The 24,442-nt window shown below is 48.0% G+C and overlaps 1 protein-coding gene across 1 annotated transcript in view; it reads left to right on the forward strand.

The window, feature by feature from the left end:
• MAFB (MAF bZIP transcription factor B) overlaps nucleotides 1-24,442 on the forward strand; it is a 68,920-nt gene that overhangs the window by 34,733 nt on the left and 9,745 nt on the right. Inside the window, exon 3 of the mRNA XM_082430332.1 lies at nucleotides 3,916-5,437. The gene's annotated coding sequence lies outside the window, so the exon portion shown is untranslated. The remainder of the gene's footprint in view (nucleotides 1-3,915; nucleotides 5,438-24,442) is intronic.

Here is a 24,442-nt window from a genome sequence, read left to right on the forward strand (position 1 = left end):
ATTCTTTTACATGTAGCTGTCCAGTTTTCCCAGCACCACTTATTGAAGAGGCTGTCTTTTCTCCACTGTATATTCTTGCCTCCTTTATCAAAGATAAGGTGACCATATGTGCGTGGGTTTATCTCTGGGCTTTCTATCCTGTTCCATTGATCTATATTTCTGTTTTTGTGCCAGTACCATGCTGCCTTGATTACTGTAGCGTTGTAGTATAGTCTGAAGTCAGGGAGCCTGCTTCCTCCAGCTCCGTTTTTCTTTCTCAAGATCCTGCACTTGAATCATTGTTGTAGCATCTGCTTCTGGGGGGACCCCACTGGCTAAGTCATGGGACAAACCTGGAGGATGCTGTGAGTCCAGAAGAAGGACTCTTTGCCCAGCTGGGACAGAGGTCCAGAAAAGATCACTGAGGGAAGAGAAATCTAAATTGAGACCTCAGGGATAAGTGGGAGTTAGACAGCTAAAGGGGAGTGATCAGAGAGGGAGGGAGGGATAAGTGTTCCAGACAGAGGGACTAGCATTTGAGGTGGCTCAGAGGCAAGCGAGGGTGTAGTATGCATGGGAGTGATGGTAGGGAAGTTGTTGCAGCCGGCCTGTGGAGTGGGGCAGGGGTGTTGTGAGAGACGAGGCAGACCATGGACCACGCAGATACTTGGCGGCCACAGGGAGCAATTCGTATTTTGTTCTAAGAGCCTTAGGGAGCAGCTGAAGGATTGTTGGCAGGGGACGTGCACGCTGATGGGGCCAGGTGGAGAACCTGGGAGTTGGGAGGGTGTCTGCAGAGGCCTGGGCATCAGGGTCTTCTGCGGGGGTCTTCTCTCAAAGCCCCTCAGGAGGAAGAGGTCCTGCTGGGAAGATTCCCGGGTCCCTTTCAAGGGACTTCCTCTTGCTGCCTGGTCCCCCATTTCCAGGAGCCTGTAAAGCCAGGCACTGCGGGTAATTATAGGCTGCGAGAGGCCCAGGGCAGGGAGGCTGGGGACATGTGGGGGGATGGGTGGGGTTCCAACGGGAGCTATCACGCCCACCTGGCCGCCAGGGAGGGAAGGTGTAGACACCAGGACCCCCATAAAATTGCCCCAGAGCAGGCCGCTTTTACGGGCATGCTGGGTGGGGGCATGACATCACTGGGAGCCAACTGGGGGCCCCCCTGGCCCTTTTTTCTTCTTTGTGGCCTGTCTCTGTGGTTGTCGAGGTACATTCCTGGTAAAGTGGATGCCTTGTGGAAGGCTTGGACCCAATGGGTTTTGCAGCCACTGGCCTTGCCGGTCCTCTTTCAAGCTAAGCCAGCCACCCCCTGAGACGACATTCCCTTCCAAGTCCTCCTGGGAAGACTGAATGGGCCACCTTGAGTTCTCTTCAAGCCACAACTTCCAGCTTCTTCTAATGAATCAGCTTCTTTTAAAATATATCCACTTGAGAAAAATCATCAACATGGTTTGAGAAACACGACAACAACAAAGGGACCTGGATTTGAGCCGGGCTCAACTCAGTTGTTCTGGGTCAAGTCTCCAGTGCATCCAAGCCTCAGGGCTGTCTTGCATGGGTATTAAGTGCTCCACAACCATTAACCAGTATTTTGGATAAACCCATTCTTCCTCGCAGGACTTGACTCAAAGACTTAAAAAGCCTTCTCAGGTCTGCCCACCACCCACATGACATTTACGGGGCAGATGATCTTAAGGAATATGGAAATGAGGCGGAGACAGGCCGAGGGTCTTATGAAAGCTGCGCTGTCTAATTAAGCTCTGTTTGTGGTTCTTTTGTGAAGCATGATCATTTGTTAGCTCCAGTTAAAAGAAACTATAAAACAAATATACAATCCAACTGAAAATTTAGAAAACAAGGGAAAAAAAAAACTTCCCATAAGGCTACCAGCCTAGCATTGTAAGTGCAGTGACTTTTATGTTAATCCAGTTTGTACATACTGGCCTTGATCATAAACTTGAAATGTGAACACTGCTTTCCCACTTACTGTTATCATTTAAAGTGCCTTTGCCTGCTGCACCAGCCTTGTAGATTATCATATTAATGGTTACCTATCATTTCATCAAATTGCTGCTGGTTATTGTTGAATTTTACTTTCAATTTTCCCCTATTCCAAATAATGCTTTAATGAACACTTTTCTTTTTCCACAGAATGTTTCTCTTTATTTGTCTCATTTCCTTAGGATAAATTCCCAGAAGTGGAAGCAGTGAGTCTCAGGATAGGAACATTTTTGTGGTTTGTGATACATATTTTCCAATTTACTTTCCATAAAGGCTGTTCTAATTTACTTTGCCTCCAGCAAAGTTGGCCTGTTTAGCAGTTTCAGGGCAACCTCACCAGAATTAGGTATTATTGTTTATAATTTTGTTTGCTATGAGATAAACTGTTACTCCTTTTTCTTTTCTTTGATTGTGGATTCAAAGATGTATATATAATGTGTTTTAAAGAATTTTTAAAAAATTAATTAATTTTTAATTTTAATTTTAGGCTGCGTTGGGTCTTTGTTGCTGCGCGCAGACTTTCTCTAGTTGCGGTGAGGGAGGACTACTCTTTGTTGCGGTTCGTGGGCTTCTCACTGTGGTGGCTTCTCTTGTTGCGGAGCACGGGCTCTAGGTGCGTGGGCTTCAGTAGTTGTGGTTCAGCGGGCTCTAGAGCACAGGCTCAGTAGTTGTGGTGCACGGGCTTAGTTGCTCCGCAGCATGTGGGATCTTCCTTGACCAGGGCTCGAACCCGTGTCCCCTGCATTGGCAGGCGGATTCTTAACCACTGTGCCACCAGGGAAGCCCCTGTTTTAAAGAATTTTTATTCCTTTTCTTTTTAACATTATCCGATATTTTTGGTGGTACTGAATGAGTCCTTTGCTACAAAATGCAAGATTGGCATTCCTGTGTGCCTGTGAAAGGCAAGTCTATTTTATCCCATGCCAGACAGTAATAATTGTAATACGCTGGGGCTGCCGCCAAAGTTGAAATAAACAAATGATTACAGCAGACAATAGAAGTGCAAACCTGACCCTGATTAATGAAGTTGCTAATGTGGCTTCCCGGGGTGGCTGTCAGCCAAGGGCTTCCCCTGTGACTTTGCATTAGGTCCCAGTGACAGCCATAAGTGGTTGAGGGACTTGGGGGAGGTGACAGGATGCCTGTGGGGCTGGGGAGGAGGGTGCGGTTTGGGGCAGGTGGGCGGAGTTTGGTTTCTACAGAGAGCAGGAAAGGACTGATGTGGAAGCCTTCCACGGGAGAGGAGTTTGCAGGGGGTGCAGGAACGGACCAATTGGGAATATCTGAGGCAGGGCCAAGTGGTGGCTAGGTTAGCCATCCCCTCTCAGAGGCTCATAACCCAGCCCAGAACTGAGCATCCCTGGTGGGTCTGAAAATCAGAGCTGTGAAGAGCTGGACCCGGGTTCCAATCTTGGCTCCACCAACCGAGGCTGGCAGAAGATGCCACTGTGGATTGAGGGATGACAAGGAACCCAGGAGCACATCCTGTCCCCTTTGCTGACCTCCTGGCCAGGCTGGTGTCTTCACCGCTCTTTAGTGAGCACGGCTCCGTCTCCTGAGTCATGGGTACAAGGCTTCCCTTGGACAGCTTGTCCTCCTCCTGGTTTGAAGGTCCAGTGCAGCTGCCTCTAGGCTTCTTGGAGTTCTGCCCTCAGAGCTTCTACACCCTGAATGGGTAACGAACAAAACCTATCTGGGTCACCCCTGTTATGGCACCCAAGGCATGCTGATTCGCTAACTGGAGAACAAGCTCGTTGCTCAGACTTGAGCAGCCTCTGTGCCCATTCATCCTTGCAACACCACTGTTGCTCCCCTTTCTCCAGGAAGCCTGCTTTGACCTCTCCTGTCTGCTAATGACACACTCCTTCGCCCTCCTCCGCAGAAGCTTTTATTGCTGTTCTTATCACACCAGGTCCATGATTGATCTGTTCACAGGTTGATCCTCCTTCTCAGATGCTGCTAAAATCTGTGGCCACACCCGTGCCTCCCTCATCCCTCCCCAGTACCCGCCTGGGCACATCGCTCAAGGAACGTTTGCCGCAAGAGTGAGTGATAAAATCAACAGTTGGCCATTTACAAGACACTCTCCCCATGCGTTTTCATATTTGGTGTGACTCCATTGTAAAGGCAGATAGGCTGAGCATTGTAATACCCATTTCACAGAAGGTCATCGTGAACGACACCAGCTAACACTCTGAACGTCTCAGTGGGCCCAGCACAGTGCCCGCACTTTACAAGCATTTCCCCATGTGATCGTCCCCAATAACAAAAGGAGACACCAACTGTCCCCATTCCAATGGGGGGAGGCTGAGGCTTGCTGAGGACAATAATTTGCTAAGATCTCATTGCTGGGAGGGGACAGGGCTGGGATCTGAACCCAGTTCTGTGCTAGGCAGCACCTCCTAATGGCATCACCTTCCTGGTCTCCACCTCTGGACCTCGAGCTCTGAAGGGGAAGGAATAGTGTCTCATTTGTCCCTGCACCTCCAGCGCCTGGCACAGGGCTGGGCATGGGTAGGTGGTAGTACATGCTGTTGAAATGGATGGATAGGTGAGTGGATGGACGGTTGGATGTCTGCCCCGGCTCTGTTGCAAGTGGGGAGTTTCTGCTTTTGTGCAGTGCAGCTGGGAGATGGGGTTGGGTTTAACTTGGGGCTGATCTTGTACCTGAGTTGTTCTGGCCATAAAACATGAGGGTGTGTCCCCGTGGGGACACAGTGAGCAACGTGCCGGCCCGCCAGTGCATCAGAGAGATCTTGCCCAACATCGAAGGCAAAATGAGATGACCTGGGAGAGCCAAGAGCGGCCTCCTTCCAGGGCCGGGCAAACGGCATCACTTTGCCCCATCTGACCACGTGCTCCTCTCCCTGTGGATGGCCTTGGGAGATCACATGTCCCGCGTATCCCAGAGTGTGGGGAGCGGCTGCTGGGAAGGAGGTGGGTGCTGCAAGGGCCCGTGTGTCTGGGTGGGGTGGACTCAACCTCCTTCCAGGCAGCAACCTCTTTTCTCTCAGCATCTGCCTCTCCACCCAGATCTGGGCAGAGCCTGAGTGTCTGGCCGGCAGATTCTGGCCCACCGATGTTGAAGCTGGAATTCGTCCTTTTCTGTTCTAAGCTCTGTGTGCGGGGTCCACCAGGCTGGACGTGGCGCTTGGTTCTCGATCTGTATCCAGAGTCCGACTTTCATGCGTATCCTGCCTGGCTTCCCCATCAGGACACTAGGCTTCACCGATGTGACCTTCCTTGGGCTTCAAGGTGGACGCTGAAGAAATGATAGTAGCTGGCATTTATTGTGCCTTTGCTCCGTGTTACATCTCAGAGTGGTCAACAGCAGGGATGTTAGAGCCAGCAAGACTTGGGTTGAAATTCAGACCCTTCTGCTAGTGACTCTGTGAGTGTGGGCAAGTCTCTTCACTTGTCTGAACTCTGTCTTTCCACCTGCCGAATGTCCTGACGGGTAAGAGTCTTCGTACCGCACAAGTAGTGGTGGTGGTCGGGGTTAAGGGAGAGCCCACCCACAGGGTTCAGGGCCCCGCGCATTGTTGGAGTTGCTCTAGGGGAGGCGCTGTGCTTCTGCCAGGCGTGTGGTCCCAGCTCCTTGCTGGCCAGGGCTCTGCCCCTCCTCACATTGCTCCCACGCCTTCAGCTTTGACTCTGGGGCTCCTTTGGCCAGTTCTGTCCTGGCTTCTGGCATCCTGACTTCCTTCCTCGGTGCTGACTGTGCCTCTGTCCTTGGCAGGTGTTCCACTGGCCTTGGGGCAGGACAGTCGGTGGTTATTTCTTTCCCTTTCAGGGCCTTTACCAGGCCTAAGGTTTCTTCTCTTCTCTGTGAGTACATATGTGTGTGTGTGTGTGTGTGTTTGTGTGTATGTGGGTATGTGAGAGAGAGAGAGAGAGCGAAGCACTGGGTCAGGAGGTGTGCAGGGCAGTGGGGATGGGGATTAGCTGGTGACGCCCCTACTCTGTGCTGCTGGGGGTTCATTCCTGGCCTCTGCTCAGAACTGCAGGGCAAGGGCAGGACCCCTCCCTGGCAGGGAAGTCAAACCTTCCTGTTCTCTGTCCTGCGTGGCTTGTATTAGAGAGAAATTCCATGATTCTCTGAGCAAGAGCTAGGGCCAGGGCCTGGGAGCTGGGGCTGCTGGAGGAGGAGACTGAGGCTGGGGCAGCCCTGGCTTCCCAGGGCTCCAAAGGGGGCCCCCCCGCACCTGCTTTTCATACTTAGGTCTGAATTCAGCTCTCCTGCTGTTTCCCAGGGAGGGTCTCTCCAGTCCTCTGTGCTGCTTCCCCAAACTGGGTTCGGAGCCACGAAGCAGGTGACCATGACTATCTTCCCCAGCTGTATTCAGAAGGCCATGGGTGTCCCCCCTCATCCTTCTCATTGGAAGTCCTAGTGAATGTCTTTTTCAAGAAAATGTTTGTTGAATGAATGAATGAAATGTGAGAATGCTTACAGTTGCTTGGGGAAGGAGAGATGATTTGAAACAGGCTTAGTCTCTAACACATGGGGCAGGGCATGCAGTCACACTGGGTTTGTGTGTGTGTGTGTGTGTACACATGTGGGTGTGAAAGGTGGCGGGAAAGAATCAGGCAGCCACTCCCCTGTGGCCACTGGTGCCGCCAGAGCCTGAGATTTCCCAGGCGTGATCTCAGTCTCCTCGGTCACCCTTCTGGCTGCTAGGGGTGGGATGGGTATTGCGGGGCTGAGTGTCCGTCTGGGGCTCTTGTTTTCCTGGGAGGGGCACCGGTCCTCACTGGGGGATTTGTACCAGCAGCTAAGCAGATAATTGCTTGTCAGATTGATTGAAGGCTTTTCAAAATGTCTTTTCCGTGAAACATCCTCCCATCCCCCAATGAGCAGATTGTTTAGTTGGAACTGTTTCCCCCTCAGCTTTTTTCCCCTCCTTTCTCAAAGTAGTAATTACTGCCCGAGTAGCCCTCCGTGGTGTTTCCTGTCATTTGGAGGCTGCAGCCAGGGGCTGTTTCCTCTGCTGGTGAAGGACAAGCAGGCCAATTAGGGAAACACCCCACCCCACAGCCTGGCCCTGAGCTCCAGGGCTCCTGGTGGCCTCTGTGGTGGGGATGGCAGGTAGGAAGGAGTGGCTGAATGACCACTTGAGGTGGTCCCTGGCCCTTTTCCAAATCCCAGGGCTGTCCTCATCCTCTGCGTCCTGTTCCTTTGTGTGTGTGTGTGTGTGTGTGCACACATGTGGCCGGTGGATGCACTTTTGCATACATGCACACCTGTGTGTGTCCACATGGACTGCACATGGGCTTTCTGGTTCAGTAAAACCCCCGTAACTAGGTTACCTATAGTGGTTTTCCCAAGGAAGCTCAGCCTTGATCACCTCTTCCGATTTGAAAAATCTGCCAGTGTCTGCCATTTTAAGTGGCTGATGGCGGGTGAGAGCAAGCAAGTACAGGGAAACGCTCATTGCCAAGTTTAGGTGGTGTGTTTATGGATGTTCATGGCACTGTTCTTTCAACTTTTCCATATTTTCAAATATTTCCAAACTATTCAGAAGTAAATGTGGGCAGAAAGTTTGCAAGTCTCACTACTCACCCCACCCAAACACAGGATGCCTCGTGGCCGATAGCTTTGCCTGTTGATTTCCTGCTGCTCCTCTCCTCTTCCTCTTCCTCCTTCCCTTCTTTACCTCTTCCCCCCTCAAACTTTCAGTCACGGAAGCCAAAACTGAGCAGGATGCAGTCCAAGATGAGATTAACAGCTGAGGCTCATGAGTCAAGATAGCTTGAGTCTCTTCCAAGCTCTGTCACTCTATGACCTTGGACATGTGACCTAACTACTCTGTGCCTCAGTTTACCCATCTGAGAAATGGGGTTAACAATAATAAAACCTTCATTAGGTCTCAGTAAGGATTGACTAAGAGAATGTACATAAAATGCTTAGCCTAAAGCCTGGACTATAGTCTGTGCTTCACAGATGTTTGGCAAAGAAACAATAAAAACAGATATCATAAGGTGGTACATACCACGGAGAAAGGTGGGTGGAAATGTGCCCAAGAGATGCGTGTGGCAGGGAATTGTGTGTTTGAGGGACCCCGGGGAGTTTGGTGTAGCTGGACTACAATGTGGATGGGTGGAGTGTGGAAGGAGTGGGGAGGGAGGGAGGTTGGGACCGTTTTGCTTTGGTGATTACAAGCCTGGACCCTGGAATCAGGTGGCTTGGTTCAAATCCCAGCCTTGCTACTTACCAATTAGATAACTGGACAAATGACTCCCATCACTATGCCTTTGTTTCTTTATCTGTAAAAATGGGGATTGTAACAATTTCTACCTTAGGGGGCTGAGTTAACTGAGTTAATAAATGCAGAGAAGGTAGAATGGGGCCTGGCCACCTGGCCCATGGGGAAGTGTGTAATGAGTGTTCGCTACTGTTCTCTTTCTCAGACTCGTGGACGTGGCCCACATGTGGTTGCACATCTGTGGTTTCCGTATGTGTGCACAGGTGCATCTGCAGCCCTGTGATTCATCTGGGTCTATATGTAGGTGTGTGGGCACAGGATACAGAAAGTCCATGGGGCCAGTGAACTCCTGGGAGACGATAACCCAAACATCCTCTGCAAAAGAGCTCTCCAGGGAGAGGTGGAGTCCTGGTGGTCCCCAGCAAGAGTGGGAAGTATTCCTTATCAATGAGTCAATGTCACGTCCCTCCCTGAAAGCCTGCAGTGACTCCTCATTCCTTCCTTCCTTCCTTGCTTCATTCATTCAGCCAACCGACATTTCTAGAGCACCCATGATGCGTCATGCCCAGCTTCTTTGGCCCTTTGCACTTGTCGTTGGCTTTGCTTGGCTTGCTCTTTCACACACGCTCCTCTTTGGCCTTCTGGACTCCAGTCCGATGTCACTTCCTCTGTGAAGCCTTCCTGACTGCAGCAGCCTCTGTGAGTGGGTTCACTTAGCACCCTGGTTTTTATGCCCACAGTGAGACCGGTGACCTGCGTCTGTTCACCCTGGAATCCCCAGCACCAGGCACAGCCTCGGTGCCTGCGCTTTTGATGAATGAATGAATTGTTCAATGTGAGAACACCACTGGGCGGGGGAGGGGGTGGGGTGTCCCAAATCCTGTTGCCCAGTTCAGCAGAGAGGCTGGGAATTGGCTCACCAGCTTCTGAATCCCTGCCTCTGTCACTGCCAGCTGTGCCACCAGTCTTCACCAGGAAAGCGGCAGAGACTGGAGAGAGATTGCTCAGGAAGAGTTAAAGGAGCAGGGGGCATTGGCTGCCAGGGTGTTGGGTCCCTCAAGGCTGCTGGATGTGTTGGGAAGCAGAGCGGGAAAGTTGTCAGCGTCCTTCAGATAACAGGGACATTCTGACCTTGGGCTCAGCCCAAGGTTCCCTCCCTGGAAGCCCCAGCGTGCCAGGCCCTGACCCCCAGGGGAGGCCAAGGAAGCTGCCTTGACTGCAGCAGCATCGACACCAGGCCCCGCTTTATCTGCTTGCACCACATGCCGGCTGCAGCGGTGGGTACACGGTTCTCCGGCTCGGGAAGTGGGAGGAGTCTCTCTCTCTCTGGGGGTCAGAGGTGACTGGAATTTGGCAGCCAAGGAAATGGCAACTTTCTGTGGCCTGCTTCAGAGCTGAGGCTGGCAGCGGGAACCCAGACAGAGCTGGCAGCCCAGAGATGCCAAAGCTGGGATTTTCACGGCCAGTTCCTCCTGCAAGACACACGGTGGGGCTGGATTTCACAGTATATAGGAGTAGAGGGTATGCGTGCGTGCACACACGTGCTATATATGCGTGTGGGCACGTGTATAGTACGTGTGTATAGTTTATGTCCACACACGTGTAGAGCGTGAATGCGCACATGCGTATAATGCATGCAGGTGTGTGCATGCACACCCAAGTATATGCATGTGTGCATGCGTAGGTGTGAGGCAAAAATTCAGGGACTGTGTGTCTCTAGAGTGTCTTTGTCTGTGCTCAAGTTTGTGTGCCTGTATATGCGTGCTCTTGGCGTAGATGTGAAGCAGGGATTTGTGTGTGCCCATGTGTGTTCTTATACATACATCTGCCTAAGGTGGGTGGGATCCCGTGTGCCAGATGCATGTGTATGATGCATAGAGGACAAGATCTCAGTGCCTATGTGTGTGGGTGTCCTGAGAAACCATCCTGCAGCCCAGTAGGATGAAGCAACTGAGGGAGGGGATAAAAAGCTGTGATGCTGGAAATATCTAGCCCTTCCTATGGGCTGGGGTCTCAGGAGAGGGTTTTGTGTTTCCTCCTGGCCAATAAATGCAATCCTTCTCAAGCAAATACACGAGCACGGGTACTCTCTATTCAGTAACAACCCCAGGCCTGCTCAGCCCGGGTTGTTAATCAGAGCTGGGCAGTTGGAAGGAGTGGCAAAAGGAGAGTCTTTATGGCTGAGGGGTGAGCAGAGCTTGCCCTCTGCTGGGGCTGGGGCTTAGGCTTGGCAGCCAGACGGGGCCATGACAGCCCTGGTGCATCTAGTGCCAGCGAGGGGGACCTCAACCAGGATTAGGTGCGACATCAATGATGGGTTCAAAGCCTCTGGATTGGAAAGGGGAGGTGTCTCTGCCCAGAATGACTGCTGACGTTCACTCCACACTCAGGGGCTTGGGGAGCAGAGAGCAAGGGCCTCTGACATAAGGGCCTCGCAGGGGAGGGGGAGGTGCAGCAGAATCTTGGCCTTCACAGCATTTAAGAAAGTTTGTTAATTATAGTTATTAGGCATTTGTGTAATATTTCTTCAATGTCTGTTTCTAACATTAGACCAGGAGTTGACAGATTATGGCCTGTGGACCAAATGCTGCCTGCTGCCTGTTTTTGTAAGTAAAGTTTTATTGGAACACAGCCACGCCTGTTCGGTTATGTATTTTCTGTGGCTGCTTTTGTGCTACATCGGCAGTGAGTAGCTGTGACGCAGAGGCAGTGGGCCACAAAGCCGAAAATATTTACTATCTGAACCTTGATAGAAAAAGTTTGCTGACCTGTGTACTAGACTGTCAATTTCCTGAGGGTGGGGACTATAAACTTGACACATAGTAAGTGCTTAATAAATATTAGTCCAATGAATGAATGACTTGGTCAGTTTTAGAGGGTAAGTTTGTTGGAATTCCAGGCAGAGGGAATAGGGTATGCCAAGGTTTGGGCCAAAAACTAGCAAGGGGTGTGCTGGTGATGTGGTGTGTGGTGTGGATGAAGCGCACACACACACACACACACTGGTGACTGTGGGGGCCAAGAGATTTTTTTGTTTAATTTTTAAATTTTATTTATTTTTTAATACAGCAGGATCTTATTAGTCATCCATTTTATACACATCAGTGTATACATGTCAATCCCAACCTCCCAATTCATCCCACCACCCCCACCCCCGCCGCTTACCCCCTTGGTGTCCATACATTTGTTCTCTACATCTGTGTCTCAATTTTTGCCCTGCAAACCGGTTCATCTGTACCATTTTTCTAGGTTCCACATACATGCGTTAATATACGATATTTGTTTTTCTCTTTCTGACTTACTTCACTCTGTATGACAGTCTCTAGATCCATCACGTCTCTACACATGACACAATTTCATTCCTTTTTATGGCTGAGTAATATTGCATTGTATACACGTACCACATCTTCTTTATCCATTCGTCTGTTGATGGGCATTTAGGTTGCTTCCATGACCTGGCTATTGTAAATAGTGCTGCAATGAACATTGGGGTGCATGTGTCTTTTTCAATTATGGTTTTCTCTGGGTATATGCCCAGTAGTGGGATTGCTGGGTCATATGGTAATTCTATTTTTAGTTTTTTAAGGAACCTCCATACTGTTCTCCATAGTGGCTGTATCAATTTACATTCCCACCAACAGTGAAAGAGGGTTCCCTTTTCTCCACACCCTCTCCAGCATTTGTTATTTGTAGATTTTCTTATGATGCCCATTCTAACTGGTATGAGGTGATACCTCATTGTAGTTTTGATTTGCATTTCTCTAATAATTAGTGATGTTGAGCAGCTTTTCATGTGCTTCTTGGCCATCTGTATGTCTTCTTTGGAGAAATGTCTATTTAGGTCTTCTGCCCATTTTTGGAATGGGTTGTTTTTTTTTTTAATATTGAGCTGCACAGGCTATTTATATATTTTGGAGATTAATCCTTTGTCTGTTGACTCGTTTGAAAATATTTTCTCCCATTCTGAGGGTTGTCTTTTTGTCTTGTTTATGGTTTCCTTTGCTGTGCAAAAGCTTTTAAGTTTCATGAGGTACCGTTTGTTTATTTTTATTTCCATTTCTCTAGGAGGTGGGTCAAAAAAGATCTTGCAGTGATTTATGTCAAAGAGGGTTCTTTCTATGTTTTCCTCTAAGAATTTTATAGTGTCTGGTCTTACATTTAGGTCTCTAATCCATTTTGAGTTTATTTTTATGTATGGTGTTAGGGAGTGTTCTAATTTTATTCTTTTACATGTAGCTGTCCAGTTTTCCCAGCACCACTTATTGAAGAGACTGTCTTTTCTCCATTGTATATCCTTGCCTCCTTTGTCATGGATTAGTTGACCATAAGTGCATGGGTTTATCTCTGGGCTTTCTATCTTGTTCCATTGATCTATATTTCTGTTTTTGTGCCAGTACCATATTGTCTTGATTACTGTAGCTTTGTACTATAGTCTGAAGTCAGGGAGTCCAATTCCTCCAGCTCCATTTTTTTCCCTCAAGACTGTTTTGGCTATTCAGGGTCTTTTGTGTCTCCATACAAATTTTAAGATTTTTTGTTCTAGTTCTGTAAAAAATGCCATTGGTAATTTGATAGGGATTGCATTGGACCTATAGATTGCTTTTGGTAATATAGTCATTTTCACAATATTGATTCTTCCAATCCAAGAACATGGTATATCTCTCCATCTGTTGGTATCATCTTTAATTTCTTTCATCAGTGTCTTATAGTTTTCTGCATACAGGTCTTTTGTCTCCCTAGGTAGGTCTATTCCTAGGTATTTTACTCTTTCTGTTGCAATGGTAAATGGGAGTGTTTCCTTAATTTCTCTTTCAGATATTTCACCATTAGTGTATAGGAATGCAAGAGATTTCTGTGCATTAATTTTGTATCCTGCAACTTTACCAGATTCATTGATTAGCTCTAGTAGTTTTCTGGTGGCATCTTTAGGATTCTCTATATATTGTATCATGTCATCTGCAAACAGTGACAGTTTTACTTCTTCTTTTCCAATTTGTATTCCTTTTATTTCTTTTTCTTCTCTGATTGCTGTGGCTAGGACTTCCAAAACTATGTTGAATAATAGTGGTGAGAGTGGACATCCTTGTCTTGTTCCTGATCTTAGAGGAAATGCTTTCAGTTTTTCACCATTGAGAATGATGTTTGCCGTGGGTTTGTCGAATATGGCCTTTATTATGTTGAGGTAGGTTCCCTCTATGCCCACTTTCTAGAGAGTTTTTATCATAAATGGGTGTTGAATTTTGTCAAAAGCTTTTTCTGCATGTATTGAGATGATCATATGGTTTTTCTTCAATTTGTTAATATGGTGTATCACATTGATTGATTTGCGTATATTGAAGAATCCTTGCATCACTGGGATAAATCCCACTTGATCATGGTGTATGATCCTTTTAATGTGTTGTTGGATTCTGTTTGCTAGTATTTTGTTGAGGATTTTTGCATCTATATTCATGAGTGATATTTGTCTGTAATTTTCTTTTTTTGTAGTATCTTTGTCTGGTTTTGGTATCAGGGTGATGGTGGCCTCATAGAATGAGTTTGGGAGTGTTCCTTCCTCTGCAATTTTTTGGAAGAGTTTGAGAAGGATGGGTGTTAGCTCTTCTCTAAATGTTTGATAGAATTCACCTGTGAAGTCATCTGGTCCTGGACTTCTGTTTGTCGGAAGATTGGGGCCAAGAGATTAACAAAACAAAGGAACTCTTTGGGGAAGGAAGGCTTCTCTGAGGAGGTGACATTGAGTGGAGTCCTGTAGATGTATAGACCTTTTCCAGAAGATGGAGGAATAGCAGGTCAGGTGGAGGAAGTAGCAGAGGTAAAGGCTGGAAACCAGAGAGAGGCCAGGTAGGATGCTGGGTGGAGGGCCCAGCTAAGTAAACCCAGCCTAGATGTGCCTGTGATGGGCACCAGTGGGGTCCACACGAAGCTTGAGAAGTTTGGGGGCAGGATTTGCAGGGCCTGAAAGGGATTCCATCAAGGGGTCTGGATTTCGTTTTCTGGGCACTAGGGAATAGCTGGGGATGTCAGCGGAAGTTCCAGGGAATAGCAGTGCCTGCCTCCCAGGGCTATGCTAAGGATCACATGAGATCAGTGACATGAGCACATCCAGCCCGTGCCTAGCACAGAGTGTCTAATAAGCAGGGTTGCCAGATAAAATCTGGGATGCCCAGTTAAGTGTGAATTTCAGGTAAATAACCAATCATGTTTTAGTATAAGCATGGGACATACTTATACTAACACATGATTTGTTGTTTTTCTGAAATTCAGATCTAGCTGGGCATCTTGTATTTTTATTTGCTAAATCTGGCAACCCAGCTGCTAAGGGATGTGAGCTGAACCTGGGTCTTTGTTGGTGGCTTCAAGGCCTGGAAAACTTGCCAGTGAAGTCAGAAACAAGATGACAAGCCTGGGGATGGATACTGGGGCTGTGAGGCTACATGGAGCCCAATCGTCTTGGCTTATGGGCAGCGAAATAAAGGCTCAGAGAGGGAAAGGGTCTAGCTCAAGGCCACCCAGCCAGAGGCAGCCCTGGCATTCTGCTTTTCTCTGTGGTTGGTCAAGAGGGAGATTTGGCTCATGGGACAGGCAGAAGGATCCTACCAGGGAGCTTGAGGAGCTCTGAGTGAGCTTCCAGAATCTTCAGAGCCATCCCTGTCTTGACTGTAGATTCAGGGTGTGATTATTGCCACATCCTTTACCCCAACCATGCCTCAATTCATCCAGCCGTCAAATGGGCTAATTACACCCACTTCACAGGTGAGTTGTGAGGATTAATTAATGTTTGAAGAGGCTTTGTGATCCCCAGATGAAACATGCTCCTTACATATAAAGGGTCATTATTTTTATTATTATTATACCAGTGCCAAGAACTATTACCTTAATTAGCTTTTCTAGATATCAAAAGCAATTAGACTGATCACTCGCTGAACTCCACTTTAGACACCCAAGTTACAGAAACTCACAACTCGCGTTGCGGCGAGGGGCCAGCACACGCCAAAAGGGAGGGCTGGGATTTGCAAAGGAAACTTGTTCTGTCTCTGACCGAGTTTCACCCCACAGCAAAATTTTCCAGGCATGTAAGATTCCCTGAAAACAGAGGTTTTCCAGTGGAAATGCTGAACCGGGGGGCTCTAAGGGGAAGGCTTTAGCTTTGTGGCGCAGGCAGCCTGGAATAGGGGTGGAAACATGTCCTGTTTTCCCTTCTGTACCCAGAAGCCCAGGCCTCAGCCCCCAGGGCCAGTCCAAGTGAAGGCAAGGCAACCTGATCTCTGATGCGGGTGTACTGTGTGTCAGGTCCCATCCTGACGTGTACATATATTTAATCAAATCTTATGCTGTAGGTGGGAATCTTTGGACCCTCATTTTACAAATGAGGACACCGTGGCTCAGAGAGGTTAAGCGACCTGGGAAGATCACACAGCTAGGAAGTGTAACAAGAAGGATACAAACATAGGTCTTACTGATTCCATAGCCTATATCTAGGTTTGATGTAGTTTTCCTTTCTCTGTGTTACCTGCAGTCTATCTGCCTGGGTCTGCCCTGGTCCATAAGTCATCAAGAGATTTGTTTGTACTTAAGAGAGTGGATGGGACCATGTAGGACTGAGTGGGTCGCTGTGGTGTAGAGGTCATCTGCAACCCCAGGCCTTGGACCAACATGGATTTGCCTATTCAGAGTCTTTGGAGCTAGTTCAGAACCCCAGGGCCCAGGTGGAGGAGGGGACTGTGGCCTGGATGTGCCCCATCAAGATGGGCAGGACAGGCCAGGGCAGAAATCAGTGGGGTGAGGTTTCCTTTGTGCTGTCCAGTTAGCTGAGAGGGTATGGAGATGGCTGTAATTTACTTTACCAGTGTCCTTAACAGAGGTGAGAAGACCTTTCCCCTACTCCCCTTTCTGCTCTGTCCAGCTTCCTTAATGGCTTTGGGGACCCTCCCAAGGCTCTTCCTAGGCAACGGGAGCACTGCACTGAGCTATGTTGCCACTGTGTGCCAAACCGAGATTATATCCCAGGTCTGCATGGCCTGCTCATCCAGTTTCTTTTCACTGAACCACCCTGAGGGCTGGGTTGGGGCCTTTGTGAAGTCAGTGGGTACATTGAGAGGTAGCTGAAGTGTTGAGGGCTTGGTGAGTGAAGGAGTAAGCATTGCAGGAAGTGGTTTATGTACTAATGGAAGAGTTGCTAGATGGATGGATGGATGGATAGATGGATGGGGATAGGTATTGGCGGATTGGACAGGGAGTTGTATGTCTAGATGGAGGGAGGGGTGGCCAATGAATGGAAGAGTTGATGTGTGGGTGTGGGGATGGATGGGGTGGGTTGGAGATTTTGGTGGATGAATGGAGGATTTGCAAAGTGATAGATGGGCTAGAAGGTAGGGAGTTGCAGGAAGGGGGAGGGGCTGGCAAATGTGTGGAGAAGTTGGCAGATGGGTGGAGGGGTTGGTGGGTGGATGGATGGAAGTGTTTGGAAGATAAATGGAGAGTGGCACGTGGGTGGAGGTAATATGAGATGGGGTTGGTAGATACACAGGCTGAATCATGGATGAAGGGTTGGCAGGTGGGTAGAAGAAATGGTGGTGACTGAAGGTTTTGTGGAGGGTGAAGGAATTGGTAGAGAGGTGAAAACATTGGTTGATAAGGGAGGGTGGGTGGATGGAAGAGGGGTTGGCAGTTGGGTGGAGCAGCTGATGGATGGATGGGGTGTGGGCTGAATCCTGGAGCTTTTGATGGATGGATGGTTCGACAGATGGGTGAAAGTAGGTATGTGGAGGATAGCAGGTAAGTAGAGGAGATGTCAGATATTGGCAGATGGGGAGAAGGATTTTCAATGAGACGGAAAGATGGCAGATGGGTGAAACATTCAGTGGAAAGATGGAAGGGTTGGTAGAAAGAGGGGCTGGTGGAAGGGTAAAAGTTGCCTGAACAATGGAGGAGTTGGCTTTGTGACCCAGGCTTCAGTGCAGACAGACCTCCCTTTATCTCTCTGGCTTCAGACACCATTTGTCTGTGGGTGTTTGAGGGTCCATTCCAGGGCAGAAACTTTCAGTGCCCGCCTCAGTGAGTGGCTGTGACCATCCTCCCCCACAGGTCTGCCCTCCCCCTCCAGCAGCCAGGCTCATTCTAGGCTCATAAATCCCCAGTCGGGCAGGCTTTCTGTAATTATCTCTGGAATATTAGCCCAAGAGGTGGGGCAGGCGAGGCTCTGAAGAAAGGAGCTGACTCAGAGGCAGAAGTCTGTTGTTCAGTGGTGTGTCAAATGTGGCCAGTGTCCAGAGTGCCAGGCCCAGTGCCCCAAGGAACCTCCCTTCCCCACTGGCTGTCTTGGGTCCCATCCTAGCCTCCCCCAAAGAACCTGGGGCCAGGAAGGAGATGTTCACTTGGTAGGAACTTGACAGGCATCTCTTTCCCTTTCCCTTTTGTCTCTCTGTCTCTCTCTTTGTCTCTCTGACTGTCTCTTTTTCTTCTCTTCTCACTTTTTTCTTTTTTCTTTTTTTTAACATCTTTATTGGAGTAGAATTGCTTTACGATAGTGTGTTAGTGTCTGCTGTATAACAAAGTGAATCAGCTATACATATACATACATCCCCATATCTCCTCCCTCTTTTCCTCCCTCTATTATTATTTCCTCTATTCCAGTTTCTCCCATTCTATTTATTTTCTGTTTTTTCTGTCTCTGGCTCTTTCTCTGGTTTCTCTTTTTATGCCTCCTTCCCTTGCTCTCCCTTTCTGTCTCTTCGCTGCTTCTCTTCACCACTTCTGTTGGTTTCCCCTCTGTCATTTTCTTCATTTTGATCTGTTTCCATTTCTGCCTCCTGTCCTGCCTGCCTTTCTGTTTCTGTCTGGCGGCCAGGTCTCTACACTTCACAACCAGGACCTGTTCCCAGAGCAGCACTGTCTCTCTTACCAACACGTGTCTTCTTTTACACGAAAGCAGAACAGTTTCAAGGGAGGTTTTCTCCTGGGCCTTGAGTTCTGTTCAGAATCTTCCAGTAAATTGTTTTTCCTCCTTTTATTGATTTATGATAAAAGTGTAATTAACCTACAGGGAACTCTGGCTAGAGCTGGGGGGGGCAAAAAGGAAAGGAAGACATCGGCCATTCTCCATCCAGACTACGGGCTCTGACCAAGGAAGACCCTTCTCCTGAAGCAGTGGGGGGCAGGGGGGGCAGGATCGTGGCACAGACACAGGTGAGAACTCACTGTTGCCAATCTCATGGGACTCGGTTTTCTTCTTAGGAGAAATAATGGTGAAGAGCACTTTGGAGTTTGAGAGGTCAGGGTTCAAGTCCTCGCCCCCCTCTCCTGACCCTGGCTGTGGGATCTTGGACACATATCTCAGCCTCTCTGATCCCCACTTTAATCATGTCTAAAATGGGACCTTCCTAATGCGGTTGCTGTGAAAATTAAATGAGAATGCTGAAAGAAAACACTTCTTTCAGTCAAGGTTCAAGAAGAGAAGCAAAACAACTAAGAATGAAGTAAAACAAGGGTTTATTTTTATATTCTTTAAATTATTTTTTTATTGAAATAGAGTTGATTTGCAATGTTGTGTTAGCTCCTGGTGTACAACAAAGTGATTTGTAAGTCCACCTTGTTCGTAAGTCCAACAAAGTTAGCCTAGGTAACCAACTAACACAACTGGCTATATAGTACTGTACTGTAATAGGTTTATACTACTTTTTACACAAATAATACATAAAAAACAAACACAAAAAATAAAGAACACTTTTTTTTTTTAATTAATTTGTTTATTTTTGGCTGTGTTGGGTCTTCGTTTCTGTGCGAGGGCTCTCTCTAGTTGCGGCAAGCGGGGGCCACTCTTCATCGCGGTGCGCGGGCCTCTCACTATCGCGGCCTCTCTTGTTGCGGGGCACAGGCTCCAGATGCGCAGGCTCAGTAGTTGTGGCTCACGGGCCTAGTGGCTGCGCGGCATGTGGGATCTTCCCAGACCAGGGCTTGAACCCGTGTCCCCTGCACTGGCACGCAGATTCTCAACCACTGTGCCACCAGGGAAACCCAAGAACACATTTTTAATCTTACAGTACAGTACCTTGAAAAGTACAGTGCAGTACCAGCAACATCACCGCTGCTTTTACGCTTGCATCTGGACATCCTGGGTTTGAAATAAAGATACTGTACTACTGTACTCTATACTGTACTGTACAGCAAAGTACACAAAAGCACAACCACTTGTAGAGGATGCACGCACGTGACAATGTATGCCAGACACGTGTACTAACTTATGTGACTGGACATGTGAACGTATGTTCGCATCTTTGAAAGTTTGCAAATTGAAGGTTCATATGTAGGCGACTTACTGTGTTCTTTTTCATTATAGGTTATTACAAGATATTGAATATGCTTCCCTGTGCTGTACAGTAGGACCTTGTTGTTAATCTTTTTTATATATAGTAGTTTGTATCTGCTAATCCCAAACTCCTAATTTATTCCCCTCCCCTTTGGTAACCATAAGTTTGTTTTCTATGTCAAACAAGGGCTTGATTTTGAGGATTTGGTCCCACACGGTGATGGGAGCTGGTTAAACAGTTTGTGGGAAGCCGTTGCATCCGTGTCTGGGCTTGAAGTCAACAGGGCCAGCAGTCGAGAAAGAAAGACAGACATTAGCTGGAGGGCAAGGGCAAACAGAATCAGAGCTGGACCACACAAGGACTTGGGGATCCATGCCCATCTCTCAACCCCTCATAGTCTCCAGCTTCGAAGATGTGCATGCCCTGCTGGAGAAGCTGATGTCCTGTGTCCCAGAACTCAACATGCTCCTGGCCCAAGAGGTGGGGAAGCAGGGGAGGAGAGCTGGTGAGAGGAGCTTCTGTCCAGGTGCTGCCCCACATCACCCCGACAGCCCAGAGGACCAGTGCTGACCTTCTGAACCTAAACAGAATCTGGCTGCTGCTGCTTCCCTTCTGCCTTCCAAATCTCATGTAAAAATGCCTTTTGGGGCCCAAGCTAATTATGCAGGGAAAGGAATTCTGGGAAACGTAATTCCAGTTGAGCTAAATTCACTCAGTACAAATACGCCACAGCAGCCCCACCACCACGATATATTGACCTCAATATCTTTTCTCTTTTGAATTACCTAGCATGCATTTTGGGCCTGAAGATGGCTTCCTCGGTCGCCAAGTGACTTAGAACTTTAGAGTAAATGTCATATTTTAAAATAAATACTTTTGCTTTCCATGTTTTGAAAAATTCTCCAAATGATTCTAATGTACAGCTGGGCATGGGGGTCATTCATCCATATGAAAAGTGACTGGGACTAGTGGAGTTTACATAGGGCCTGCATATAGTAGGTGCTCAATAAATGCCAGGATCACAGGGACCCAAGTTCACACAACTGGTAAGTGATGGCTCTTCCATCTGACTACAACAAGCCCATGGTTCTGCCGTATCACGCTGCACCCTGAGAGGATGGAACAGGGAGTCAAGACATCGGTGAGCTTATACCTGTGTCATTGAGAAAGGATCTATGAGGGGCGGGGTCTCTGTATCCATCTCTCCATAGACTCTGCTTCCTTTCTCCCGCTGCTGCCATGGTGTACTCTGTTGGTAGTAGATTTTCAGCTCTGGGAATCTGGCTTGGGGCTGTGGCTGGGCTAACCCACTTCCCAGAGGCTAGGAGGCGGGAAAGAACTTGTCAGGCACAGCAGTGACAGTGACAGACAGAAAGCTTGTCCTTCCCTTGCCCAGCCTAAGAAGAAGTGGATTGCTATGGAGAAGCAACTGCCCATCCAAGAAATATATTTCCCAGGTTCTTTTGCATGAGGTGGGGCTGAGTGACAAGTCCTTGCCAATGACATGTGCATGGAAATGATGTGCATCTTTTTCTGGCCAAGGAGCTTAAGAAGAAGGTAGAGCTTCTCCACTTATTTCCCCATCTATTGGGGGGTGAGGGGGATGTCAGCAAGCCATGTGATCTTGGGAGGCAGAGCCTTCAATACGTGACCAAGTGTAGCAGAATCCCCCACTCTCAGCAACCAGGAGGAGCGCCTGGATTGAGTGAACAGTTACCCAGATGGGAAATGAACATTCACTGTGATAAGCCATTGACATTTTGGCGTTTGTTACAGCACTTGGCATTACCATAACACAGTGATTATGGTAGCAGTGGTTCTCAAAGTGTGGTCCCTGGACCAGCCGCGCCAGCATCCCCTGGGAACGAGTTAGAAATGCACACTCTCAGGTGCCACTTCAGATCTACTCAATCTGAAAATTCTCAGGTGAAACCCAGCCAGCTGTGTTTTAACGAGCCCCCCAGGGGATTCTGATGCACATTCAAGTTTGAAACATCCTGCCCTAATCTAGCACCTTTTATTTATAAGTCCTGAAAGGAGAGCCAGACTCAGGACCTCCCCCATGGCCACCCTCACCGCCCCCCACCCTCGCCTTCCCACCCACCTTGCCCCACCCTCGCCTCCCCCCTGGCCTCTTGCAGAGCAGAGCGGTGACACGTGCTATAATTCTTGAAATGAAGACAGTGCAGCAAAATGGCATCCTCAGGAGATAACATTAATTCCTCCCTCATTTTTTCATTCTCTCGACTGTCACTAGTGTTGGACAGTAGACTGAATCACAAGCTTTTCTTGGGGAGCGACAAAGTACAGTTTGGATCAACAGCCTTGCAGGTGGGTTTTATTACCCCCCCCAGTTTTAGAGATGCGCAAACTGAGATTCCAAGAGGGCTGATGAGTGGCGGGACCAGGATCCAAGCCTGGTTCTCTCTGCCTCCACTTTCCACATTCTTTTGGCACTGTTATTACTCCCACATCTGCACGTTCCAGAGGGTTGGCCTTTTGCAGACAGAACTCACCAATTTCAATCTCTTTGCACCTAAGGAAGAATCACATCAGGCATCCAGCCCATTCGGGGAACATTTGCTTGTTACACATTTCTGGATGTGTTAGACAGGCGTGTGTGTTTGCTTATGGCTGTGACTGTGACTTCAGTGCATCCTCAAAGACTGAATGGATGGGTTAATTAATTAATGGGCAGCTGTGTAGCTTGCTTGAACATTTCATCTAACTTTGCATATCTAGAAACTTCTCGGATTCTCACACTGAGAGAACACTTTCAGCAGAGAAGCTGGCACCCAGCTGCAACTGTTTCGTGGCTAGGCAAACAAACAGACCTGATCTTTGTGGGCTATGAACGACATAGTGTAAGTGGTGTAAGTTAGAGCAGCGGGTCTCAAACTTGAACGTGTGTCCGAATCACTGGTAGGGCTTGTTAAGACACAGGTTGCTGGGACACCTCCACCCCTCCATCCCTGCCAGAGTTTCTGATATAACAGGTCTGGGACTGGGCCAAAATTGCTCATTTCTAAGCAATTTCCCAGGTGCTGCTGCTGGTTGGTCTGGTTACCACACTTGTAGAGCTACTGGGTTGCAGTAATGCTAACTGTTACGAGAAACAAACTCCCACATATCAGTGGCTTAACCGTGTAAAAGTATACTTTCCTTTCATTAACAGGGAAATGGTTGAATACGTTGTGCTTTTGTGTATGATACAGCGATTGGAAAGAATCAGATATACATGGAATGATCTGGAGTGTAATCTGGGGTCTGTTGCCTGGGAAAAGCAATTTGGCAAGTAATTGATATAATAAATTTGTAAAACAAAACAAAAACGGAAAATAAAATAAAACAACCCATTTCCCCAAACCTCGAGCCCTATATATGTTTTATAAATATAGTAAAAAAGTACATAAGACGATACGAGGCTATTAAGACAGGGGTGCTTCTGAAGGTTAAGGGAGATTATTAGCTTTCTAATAGCATTTCTATATTACTTAAGAGGATGTGATTTTAGGAATAATGAAATGCCATGAAATAATGAAAACTACTCAGCTCATAAAGGGATGGACTTCCTCCTGCTTCGTTTTTCAGCATGTGTAACCCCCTATGGGGGTGTGGGTCCGAGTTTCTCCTGTCTACAGGGCACATGCTGTTGGAACTCATGATGGTTTTGGTGAATGAATGATCACATTAGTGACCATAAGCAAGGCTGAGACTCTTGCTTCTTGGGATCTGCACGCATGGAGCAAACCATCCTGGAGGCTCCAGATGGGGATGCATTGAGTGGCAGCTACTGCAGTGTGTCTTCCAGGATGTCCTGGCTGTAGATGAGTGAGAATTGCATCAGTACAACCTTCCTTCTTGGTTCAAGTCTCCGGGGGATCCCAGAAGTTCATTCCTGAAACTGATGGTGGAGGGTAGGGGATTCAACCCTGATGGGCTGGGAAGTATTTTTTCAGAGGAGGGAAGACTCATTAGACAGCAAACTCAGAGTCGTTGGGCCTGAAGGATCAGATCCAAATAAAGCCAGGGCAGGATTCAAGGGTCTATGCTCACACGCTGCAGTCTCTTACTCTTTGGTGAGTGGCTAAGCTGGTCCTAACAAGGGGAATTAGAGACCTGCCTCCCTGGGGTTAGGGGTGAGGATGCTGTCTTCATACTGGCAGGGCTGCCTTCAAGGGTCACTTAATTATAGCTCTGGGCTGATCCTGGTGGCTCCTGGGCATGGGGACCTAGGACCATGTGTTGAGGTCTCTGTCACAGTTCCTGGCTGCTGGAGGTCCAAGAGAATGCATTACATTCTTCAGCCATGCCTGGGGTCTGGCACCTTATGCATTTGGGAAGGGCAAAGCAGCTTGAGGGTCATTTGCAATTATCTAGTGGGGAAGCAGGAGGTCAGTTCCATGATCCATCCCACAAGGTCCACAGGAAGCCCTTTTGTGGGAATGCAATTCACGAACAACTTGATTCAAGCTACTTGGCACAGGGGAGTGAGCACTGAACAGGAAATTTGGATCCCAGTTCTGCCACTTTTTAGTCATGTGACCACATGCCAGTCTTTCTGCTTAGTTGAAATATTAGAGATATTACCTGATTTCATCTTCACAACAGTTCTATACAGTTGTTGCAACCATCTCTCACCACCCACATTTGCAAATGGGAAAACAGGCTCAGAAGATCTCAGAGCAAGCAATTGTCAGAGTTAGACCTGATCCCAGGCTCTGTGCTGATATTTTCTGTACTGGAATTTTCATACTTTCTTCCTTCACGGCTCTGAATGTCACCTCAGGGTTCATCTATAAAGTCAGTTTGTATTCATCAGTTTCCAGCCAGGAAGTGAGAATTGCACTAGGTCTTTCAAACAGAGGGAATTTAATAAAGGGAATTGGTCACACAGATGACTGAAGAAGCTGAGAGACACTCCAGATTTAAGTAAGAGCAGGAAGCTGTTAC

Source organism: Balaenoptera physalus, assembly GCF_965194825.1.
Source record: "Balaenoptera physalus genome assembly, chromosome: 16".
Lineage (NCBI taxonomy): Eukaryota > Metazoa > Chordata > Mammalia > Artiodactyla > Balaenopteridae > Balaenoptera > Balaenoptera physalus.